Source organism: Rhinopithecus bieti, unplaced genomic scaffold (assembly GCF_001698545.2).
Source record: "Rhinopithecus bieti isolate Rb0 unplaced genomic scaffold, ASM169854v2 scaffold_10315, whole genome shotgun sequence".
Taxonomy (NCBI): Eukaryota; Metazoa; Chordata; class Mammalia; order Primates; family Cercopithecidae; genus Rhinopithecus; species Rhinopithecus bieti.
The window spans coordinates 1,012,138-1,020,812 of NW_016806560.1; the positions used below are offsets into that span (position 1 = coordinate 1,012,138).

The 8,675-nt window shown below is 39.7% G+C and overlaps 1 pseudogene; it reads right to left on the reverse strand.

Moving 5' to 3' along the window:
* Nucleotides 1-6,560: 6,560 nt before the first annotated feature.
* On the reverse strand, nucleotides 6,561-6,984 carry LOC108532653 (60S ribosomal protein L23-like; annotated as a pseudogene).
* Between the last annotated feature and the right edge of the window lie 1,691 nt (nucleotides 6,985-8,675).

Sequence of the window (8,675 nt, forward strand, 5' to 3'; positions counted from 1 at the left end):
AAAATCTGCAACTAAAAGACACTTCTCCAGAGCAGTAAGTTCATCGAGTATAAAATAATTGGAACTCTTACTGAATGAATAAATTGTTGTGTTTAGAAACAACCCTAGAAAAATGCCAGCCATATTCTGAAGCTGGCACTTCAAGATGATCTGGGAAAATCCATGTTATCTAGGTATAGTATACTGTTTTAATGTCTACTCTGATGTCCTTTGTATTTGTGCATATTAATTACTTTTTACATCTTATTATTATTGTTTTTTCTAGCATTTTATTAATCTTAATCACACACATAAAAAGAGTTAAACTATATTGTGGTCAAGTTATTATATCCATTCCTGAATATATCCTCATGTTTGAGTTCTATACATTACTACAATTTTAATATCATATTGCATTTGAAACAACATTTATTTGGGACATAGATGCAATAAAAATATTTCATATTTACTATGTATACAAATGATAGAGAGATGTCATCATGGATATAACAGGTTCTTACTCTTTCTGAGGGAAAGTTTACATTTAGTTTGTATATATAAATTGTGGAGCAAAGTGTGGGTGGTGAAAGAGAACAAAAACAAAGTCAAGTATATGATTGTTAGTGATTATTAAGAACAAATTTGGAGTTATTTAAGACACAGTAAATATAGTACATCCAAACCTGGTTCTTAGACTCTAAGTCAAACAAAAAATATCAACCTAAGGACAATAAGAATTTATTGTAAACAACAAACAAAGTTTACATGTTAGAATTAAACTACGATTTAAATAACTAGATTAAATGCAGGCAAGCAATTATGCTAAAACAAATTAATTTGTGTTGTTGTTTTTGTTGTTTGAGACAGAGTCTCGCTCTGTCACCCAGGCTGGAGTGCAGTAGTGTGATCTTGGCTCACTGTAACCTCTGCCTCCTGGGGTCAAGCGATTCTCCTACCTCAGCCTCCCGAGTAGCTGTGACTACAAGTGCGCACCACCATGCCCGGCTAATTGTTGTATTTTCAGCAGAGACGGGGTTTCACCATGCTGGCAAGGCAGGTGTTGAACTTCTGACTTCATGATCTGCCTGCCTTGGCTTCCCAAAGTCCTGAGATTATAGGCATGAGCCACTGCACCTGGCCTTAATTTGTGCTTTGAATATCTGTTCCTTTTTAATTGGGCACTTAGAAACTGACATTCTAATTTTGAAGAGTCAAGTTTTGTTTGAACTCAGGATAAAAATATCCATGGCAATGTAATGTATATATTACATATGTAAACACCAAGGGCGCACCACAGAGCACGTGATGTATATGATATACCACCTCATCCTCAAGTGGCCTTGTCTGACACCCTATTCTTGTAACAGAAACCACCCATCTTATTTATTACATTATGTGATTTGTTCATTTGTGTTTTGCTTCCCCTCTCACTCAGAAGTTTACCTCTAAGGAGACAGAGACTTTGTTGCTCTGGTCCTTACAACATTGTGTTAAGTGCTTTGGTCCTTACAGCATTCCTAGCACATAACACAATGCATGGCACTCAAAAGCTACATATGAATGTTTGAATATATATGGAATGCACATGCTCTTTTCTGAAAAGATAAAAGAAAAAGAACACCAAGAAGACTTTGCATATGTGTACCTAAGATCTTACAATGTCAGTAACAATGTAGAATATTTCATTCAAATGAAATGCTTTTCACGAGACATTTTAGTATGCATTGCACAAATAATCTTTTTCAGTGAATCCTTTTCAATAAGTACTTTTCCATAGAGCAACTGAAAAGGCAACGTGAAAAGAGGTTTAGATAAACCACAATAAAGCTTTACCAATAAAATTTCTGAAATCCTCAAGGTATTATTCCATGACTCACAAAATAAAGGTCTATAAAATCAATTAAATGAAACCAAGTTCAGCATGTTGTATTCAACACTTAGATTTTCTGAATTTTATATAAAGTTCGTTTGCCAAAATGGATGTATTGTTTATGCCTGCATTAAATTTGCTTATGGTAAGCAACTACAATAATGAAAGGGGAGATTTTCTTGATTGTAGACAGTAGCATATACACCGTTTTAAAATTTTCAGTGAATGGGTGTAATTTTAGAATAAAATAATTTTAAAAGATTTTAGAATACTTTAGAATAGAATTGTATTTTATTCTAAAATTACACACATTCACTGAAACTTTTAAAATAGTATATAGCCAGGCATGATGGCTCACACATGTAATCCCAGCACTTTGGGAGGCCAAGGTGGGCAGATCACCTGAGGTCAGGAATTTGAGACCAGCCTGACCAACATGGAGAAACCCCATCTCTACTAAAAATACAAAATTAGCTGGGCATAGCACTGCTTGCCTGTAATCCCAGCTACTTGGGAGGCTGAGGCAGGAGAATCGCTTGAACCTGGGAGGTGGAGGTTGTGGTGAACCGAGATCCTGCCATTGTCCTCCAGCCTGGGCAACAAGAGCGAGACTCCATCTCAAAAACAAACAAACAAAAACAGGATATATGCTCCTCTCTGTGATCAAGAGAGTAGCATGTAAAACTTTTAGAATAAACGTTGCAATGAATGTGTGTAATTTTAGAATACAAATTTAAAAAATAAAATTTTACAATCAAATTTAGAATAAATTAACAATCTGAAATTTTTGTACCTGGTAATTATCTCTGATTCTAGTAAACCCTAAATGCATAGACAGATGGACGTGTTGATAAAAATGGAAAGTAAATTTAAAATGAAGGATTTTAGTTGCCGAAAAGTCTTTCCTCTAAGGGACTCAAGATTATACATCAAACAAACTTTAAAAAGTGGATGATTCCATAGACTTTTAGTGTATTAAAATACACTTTTCATACAAATTATCTAAGATATTCCCCCTCAGCTGCACTTACTTAAGACTACTACAGTCCTCTGGCTTCAATAACCGAACAACTGACTCAGGCAATTGGCAAAAGGTTAATGTTATACAGTCCCACACCCATGAGTGATGCGTTTTAAAAATTCTGCACTATGTAATTCTGGAATTCCTTTTTTGAGAGAAGACCAAAACAGTGTGACATTTTATTTTCCAGATCTTGCCTTTCCTTGGACAGAATTTATTAATTGTTTTGCAGAAAGTAACATACATTTATATGATTCAAACATCAAAAAACACTAAAGGCATATCATGACCCCCTTCCCTTACAAAGTTTGTTTTGTTTTGTTTTGTTTTGAGACGGAATTTTGCTCCTGTTGCCCAGGCTGGAGGGCAATGGTGTGATCTCAGTTCACAGCAACCTCCGCCTCCCAGGTCCAAGCAATTGTCCTACCTCAGCCTCCCGAGTAGCTGGGATTACAGGCATGAGCCCTCACACCCAGCTAATTTGGTATTTTTAGTAGAGACAGAGTTTTACCACGTTGGCCAGGCTGGTCTCGAACTCCCAACCTAGGTGATCCGACTGCCTTGGCCTCCCAAAGTGCTGGGATTACAGGCATGAGCCACCGTGCCCCACCCAAAGTTTTTTTTTAAGTTGGCTTTCCTGTTTCACTAAGAAGTAAATTGGCATCTATTTTCTCTTCCATGTTTTGCTCTTGCGATTTCTAAGAAGAGGTGCTTACAGCACTATGTTCATCCCAAAAGTTTGCCTTCTTGTCTGAAGATCAAACCAGGGCCTTTAGCCTGATGCAGTGGCTCATGCCTGTCATCCGAGCACTTTGGGAGGCTGGGGCAGGCAGATTGTTTGAGCTCAGGAGTTCAAGACCAGCCTGGCAGCATGGTGAAAACCCGTCTCTTCAAAAAATACAAAAATTAGCCAGGCATGGTGGCATGTGCCTTTAGTCCCAGCTACTAGGGAGGCTGAGGCTGGAAGATCGCTTGAGCCTGGGAGGTGGGAGGATCACTTGAGCCTAGGAGGCAGAGGTTGCAATGAGCCAAGATGGCGCCACTGCACTCCAGCCTGGGTGACAGAGTGAGACCCTGTCTCAAAAAACAAAAACAAACAAACAAACAAAAAAACAGAGCCGTTGAATTTTCTTTGAGACCCTGGTCTGTCAGAGATTTCTCCCTGACTGCTTTTCATAAACCTCCCCATGTCATTCTGTCTCTTAAAAACGCAAATTCTTCCTGTTTAATTGACCTTACCATTTTCTAATTTCAGTGCCAAAGGTCCCTCAAAGAATAATCCAGCCACCGTCTCTTCTTCACCATCCTCTCACTCTTTACATTTTTGAAAGCTAGTTTCAACACCATCACCCTACCACCACCCACAGAAACCTCAATGTAATTTATCTTTCCTGGGGACCTGCTCATCATCCTAACCAACAGTTTTGGTTTTTTTGTTGTTGTTGTCATTTGTTTTGTTTCTGTTTTTGTTTTGAGATGGGGTCTCGCTTTGTTGCCCAGGCTGGATGGAGTGCAGTGGTGCAATCTGGACTCACTGCAACCTCTCTATTCCTGGTTCAAGTGATTCTCATGCCTCAGTCCCAGGTAGCAAGGATTACAGGCATGTACCACAAAGCCAAGGTAATTTTCTTATTTTTGATAGAAGCAGAGTTTCACCATGTTGGCCAGGCTATTCTTGAACTCTTGACCTCAAGTGATCCACCTGCCTTGGCCTCCCAAAGTGCTGCGATTACAGGCATGAGGCACCACGCCTGGCTCTAACCCATAGTGTCTATCCAAATGGTTTTTCTGTCGCTCCTGGAGAACTGCAGGTTTCCCTCCTTCGCACAGCTCTCACCTTTGGGACTGATCACATTGCCAAGCCTTGGCTTCTTGTCTCCTCAGGACACTGCCTCTGTTTCCTTCATGGGTAGTTTTTCTTCCTTTGAGTTTGTTTATTCCAGAGTTCTATGGTCTTTTGTTGGTGTTATTCTAAATCCCCACTTCGGATATCTTATCCACTATGGCTCCTTTGTGAGATAATAAAAAATCTTCAAATCTTCCTATTCAGCTCTGGTCTCTCTCTCTCTCTCTTTTCTGGAATTTCAGTTTTTCCTTTCCCAGGCCTCCTGATGCTCTCACCTGTTTGTCCCACCTACTGCCTCAAACTCCTCTACTAAACTCACACCCTAATTCCCTAAACCAGTGTTTCTCAATCAAGGGTGATTTTATTGCTTTCCCTCCACAGCCCACCCCCATCCCAGGACACATGTGGCAATGTCTGGAGACACTGTCGCACTGGGAAGGGTGCTACTGGCATCTAGTGAGTAGAGGCCAAGAGTGTTGCTAAGCATCCTGCAATGCACAGGGAAGTGCCCACAACAAAGAATACTCTGGCCCCAAGTGTCATAGATGTCCAGGCTGAAATCGTGTCTGAATCCATTTGCCACTGAAACTTCCCCTTATCTTGGCTGGGTGCATTGACTCACACCTGTAATCCCAGCACTTTGGGAGGCTGAGATAGGTGGATCACTTGAGGTCAGTTCGAGACCAGCCTGGTCAACATAGTGAAATGCCCTCTCTACTGAAAAATACAAAAAAAAAAAAAATTAGCCAGATATGGTGGCGTCCACATGGAATCCCAGCTACTCAGGAGGCTGAGACAGGAGAATCACTTGAACCCAAGGCAGAGGTTGCAGTGAGCTGAGATCGCACCACTACACCACTCCAGCCTGGGTGACAGAGCAAGACTCCATCTCAGGAAAACAAAGGAAAAGAAAAGAAAGAAAGAAACTTCTCCTTATCTGTCACCTCATCACTTTGGCAGAAAGTCTGAGATTTAATCCTAAATTGTTATTTTCCATTTTCCTCAATTATCTCACTCTAGCCAATATCCAGAGTTTCATTTGGGTTTTTGCCTTGAAAGTTTCTGTTCATTGATTATTTTCATCCCTACTACTATCATTATTACATACATACACTTGGGTAAAAAATATAGTTTACCTGATCCCAATAGCTCATCTCTTTTCTCTCCTATATTTGCACTCTACTGTTGTTCCTCCAATACTGTTTTCCTCACATCAAAAACTTTCAGTGGCATCCTCTAGAGCCTTTCTTGTTAGGACTCCTTGACAGTTAGGCCCTTATCAACACCTTCCTCTTATGTCCTAAGTGAATCTTCCATTCCAGGCAAACTGGCCTACTCGTTCCATTTTTTATTCTAAATGTAATAGTCATAATAAATAATTTTTATAATACTGTATTAGCAGTTCTACTAGATAGCAAAACAGTAGATTAGTGAACCATTAACAAAGATTGGTTTCTCTTTTTGAAGGATCTATCCTTGATATCTCATGATACACATCTGTGGATTCTGGAACCAAGCTAACTGGATTAAGTTCTTGGATCTGCCACTTAGGAACTTGGGCAAGTTGCCTCGTTTCCCTATCTGTAAAATGGGCTGACAATAATGCTTATCTCACAGAGTTGCTGTGCAACTTACAATAGTACCTGGAATATAGTAAGCACTAGGCAATTAGGCTATTATCATTCCCTTAATGAATGCACATTTAAAGGCCGTATATTTTTGGGGGATTTTGTTTTGTTTTGGGAACAAATACTTTTAATTGGCTTAAAGTTTATTTTATTTTATTAATAAAACAAAACAAAAAAACAAAACAAGAAAAAAGCAAAAACAAATATCCTGGAGAATCATGCAATGCTTCTAGCATTGAACACAATCCGGGATCTCAAATGTCCATGCTTCTTTGCTACTGGTCCTGTAATGGCAGAACCTTTCATCTCACCTTCATTGTTTACTATGACCCCTGCATTATCTTTAAAATAAAGAAACATGCCATCTTTTCTCCGGTATGACTTCTGTTGTCAAATGACCACTGCTGGAGGTACCTTTTTTCTGAGCTCTAGTTTGCCTTTTCTTGACTGTGGTCATCACCACGTAACCCACATCAGCAGCGGGAAGTCTGTTCAGCCGTCCCTTGATCCCCTTCCTGGAGATGATATACAGACCTTTGTCCCCTGTGCTGTCAGCATAGTTGATCACAGCTCCTGCTGGAAGACCCAGAGAAATTCGGCACTTCACACCAGAGGACCCACCACATCCTCGCTTCAACATCTATCTTTTTTTTTTTTTTTTGAGATGGATTTTCACTCTTGTTGCCCAGGCTGGAATGTAATGGCATGATCTTAGCTTACTGCAACCTCCACTTCCCCTGTTCAAACAATTCTCCTGCCTCAGCCTCCCAAAGCTAGGATTATGGCGCCTGCTACCACGCCCAGCTTTTTTTTTTTCTTTTTTTTTTTTTTTTTTTTTGGATTTTTAGTAGAGACAGGGTTTCACCATGTAGGCCAGGCTGGTCCCGAACTCCTGACATTAGGTGGTCCACCCACCTCAGCCTCCCAAAGTGCTGGGATTACAGGCTTGAGCTATTGCACTTGGCCCACTTCAACATCTTGAACGATGGAAAGTAAAGGCCATATATTGATGTATAGTGTAAATAATGTTATCACATCTATTGGTATGCTAGCCAAAGTGATGTACCCCCAATGCATGTCTAATTGTTTGATCTGAATATTTTCTGAGCATATCATTAATGATTTTTTCTTTATGTATTATATATAAATGTGTGTGTGTATATACACACACACACACACACACACATATTTAATGAGAGACCTAGCATGATTCTGGAAACCTAAAAATTCCTACAAGATGCAAAACTTCAGTATACACAGTATTCCCACATCAGTAAAGGTCTCCATGTGGCCAGGATTATCAAGTTTCTGAAGTCCAGTGTTCAACTTGTTCATCATTAATTACAACGTGGCTCTGATCAACTTGGGGAAAACTACAAAAGCAATTAAGGAAAATCAGAACCAAGAATAAAAGACAAGCTTTCTTCCTACTTTTTATCTTTGTCCAGAGTTTCGATGTTTTCCATGTAGCTCCACATGGATGGGTTAGAAGGTAGAGCAAACCATCAGTAATTTCTTCTGAAATGGGAGGACCAAGGAGGGGAGGAAGACAGCATTTCTCCCAAAACTTGTGCCTTTCCTATAGAGTTGTTGTTGTTTCTCTGTTCTTTCCCCTTTTCCTCCTGGGTGGTCTCTCTCCCGTGAGTAATGGTAAGAGCAAGAAAAGCCATGGATGTAACAATGTGAATATGTAACCACATGACTTTATTGCCTGTTATATAGGTTCCAGATAACCGTTTTATTTTGTAACTCAAATTCTTGCCTTTCCCAATCTCCCCTGTGTGGTATCAAACTCTCCCCAACTCCTCTCTCAACCACCACCCTCTTAAGCCGAGCTAGTAGAACAAGTGAGGATCTGTCTGTAATTACTGCTTAATTCATTTGCATGTGGATGTTCTCATTATAATGTCATTAGCATGGGGAGGGAGTCTGGTTGCCAGAGCAACCAGGAGTGGGGCAGGTGCAGTTCAGCCTCAATTGGATTCTCTGCTCGGTTTGGTCAAACTCCACCTGTATTCCTGGCTCTTATCACTCTTGCGGCTGCCAAAATGAAAACATTCCGCAGTTACCCTCTTTATGTTGGCCATGTCTCCAGAATTTCTTGGTAACCTGTACAGTTCAGCTTGATTTTGCTAATAACCCTTTATTTTAACTAACCATGCTCAGAGACTTTTTTCCTAATCTTTACTGTCCAATATGGTAGCAACTTACCACATGTGGTTACTGAGCACTCAAAATAGGATTAGTTTGAATTCAGATGTCCTAGAAGTGTAATATAAGCAAAGGTCCTCAAAGACAATATAAAAAATGTAAAATATATCATTAATAACT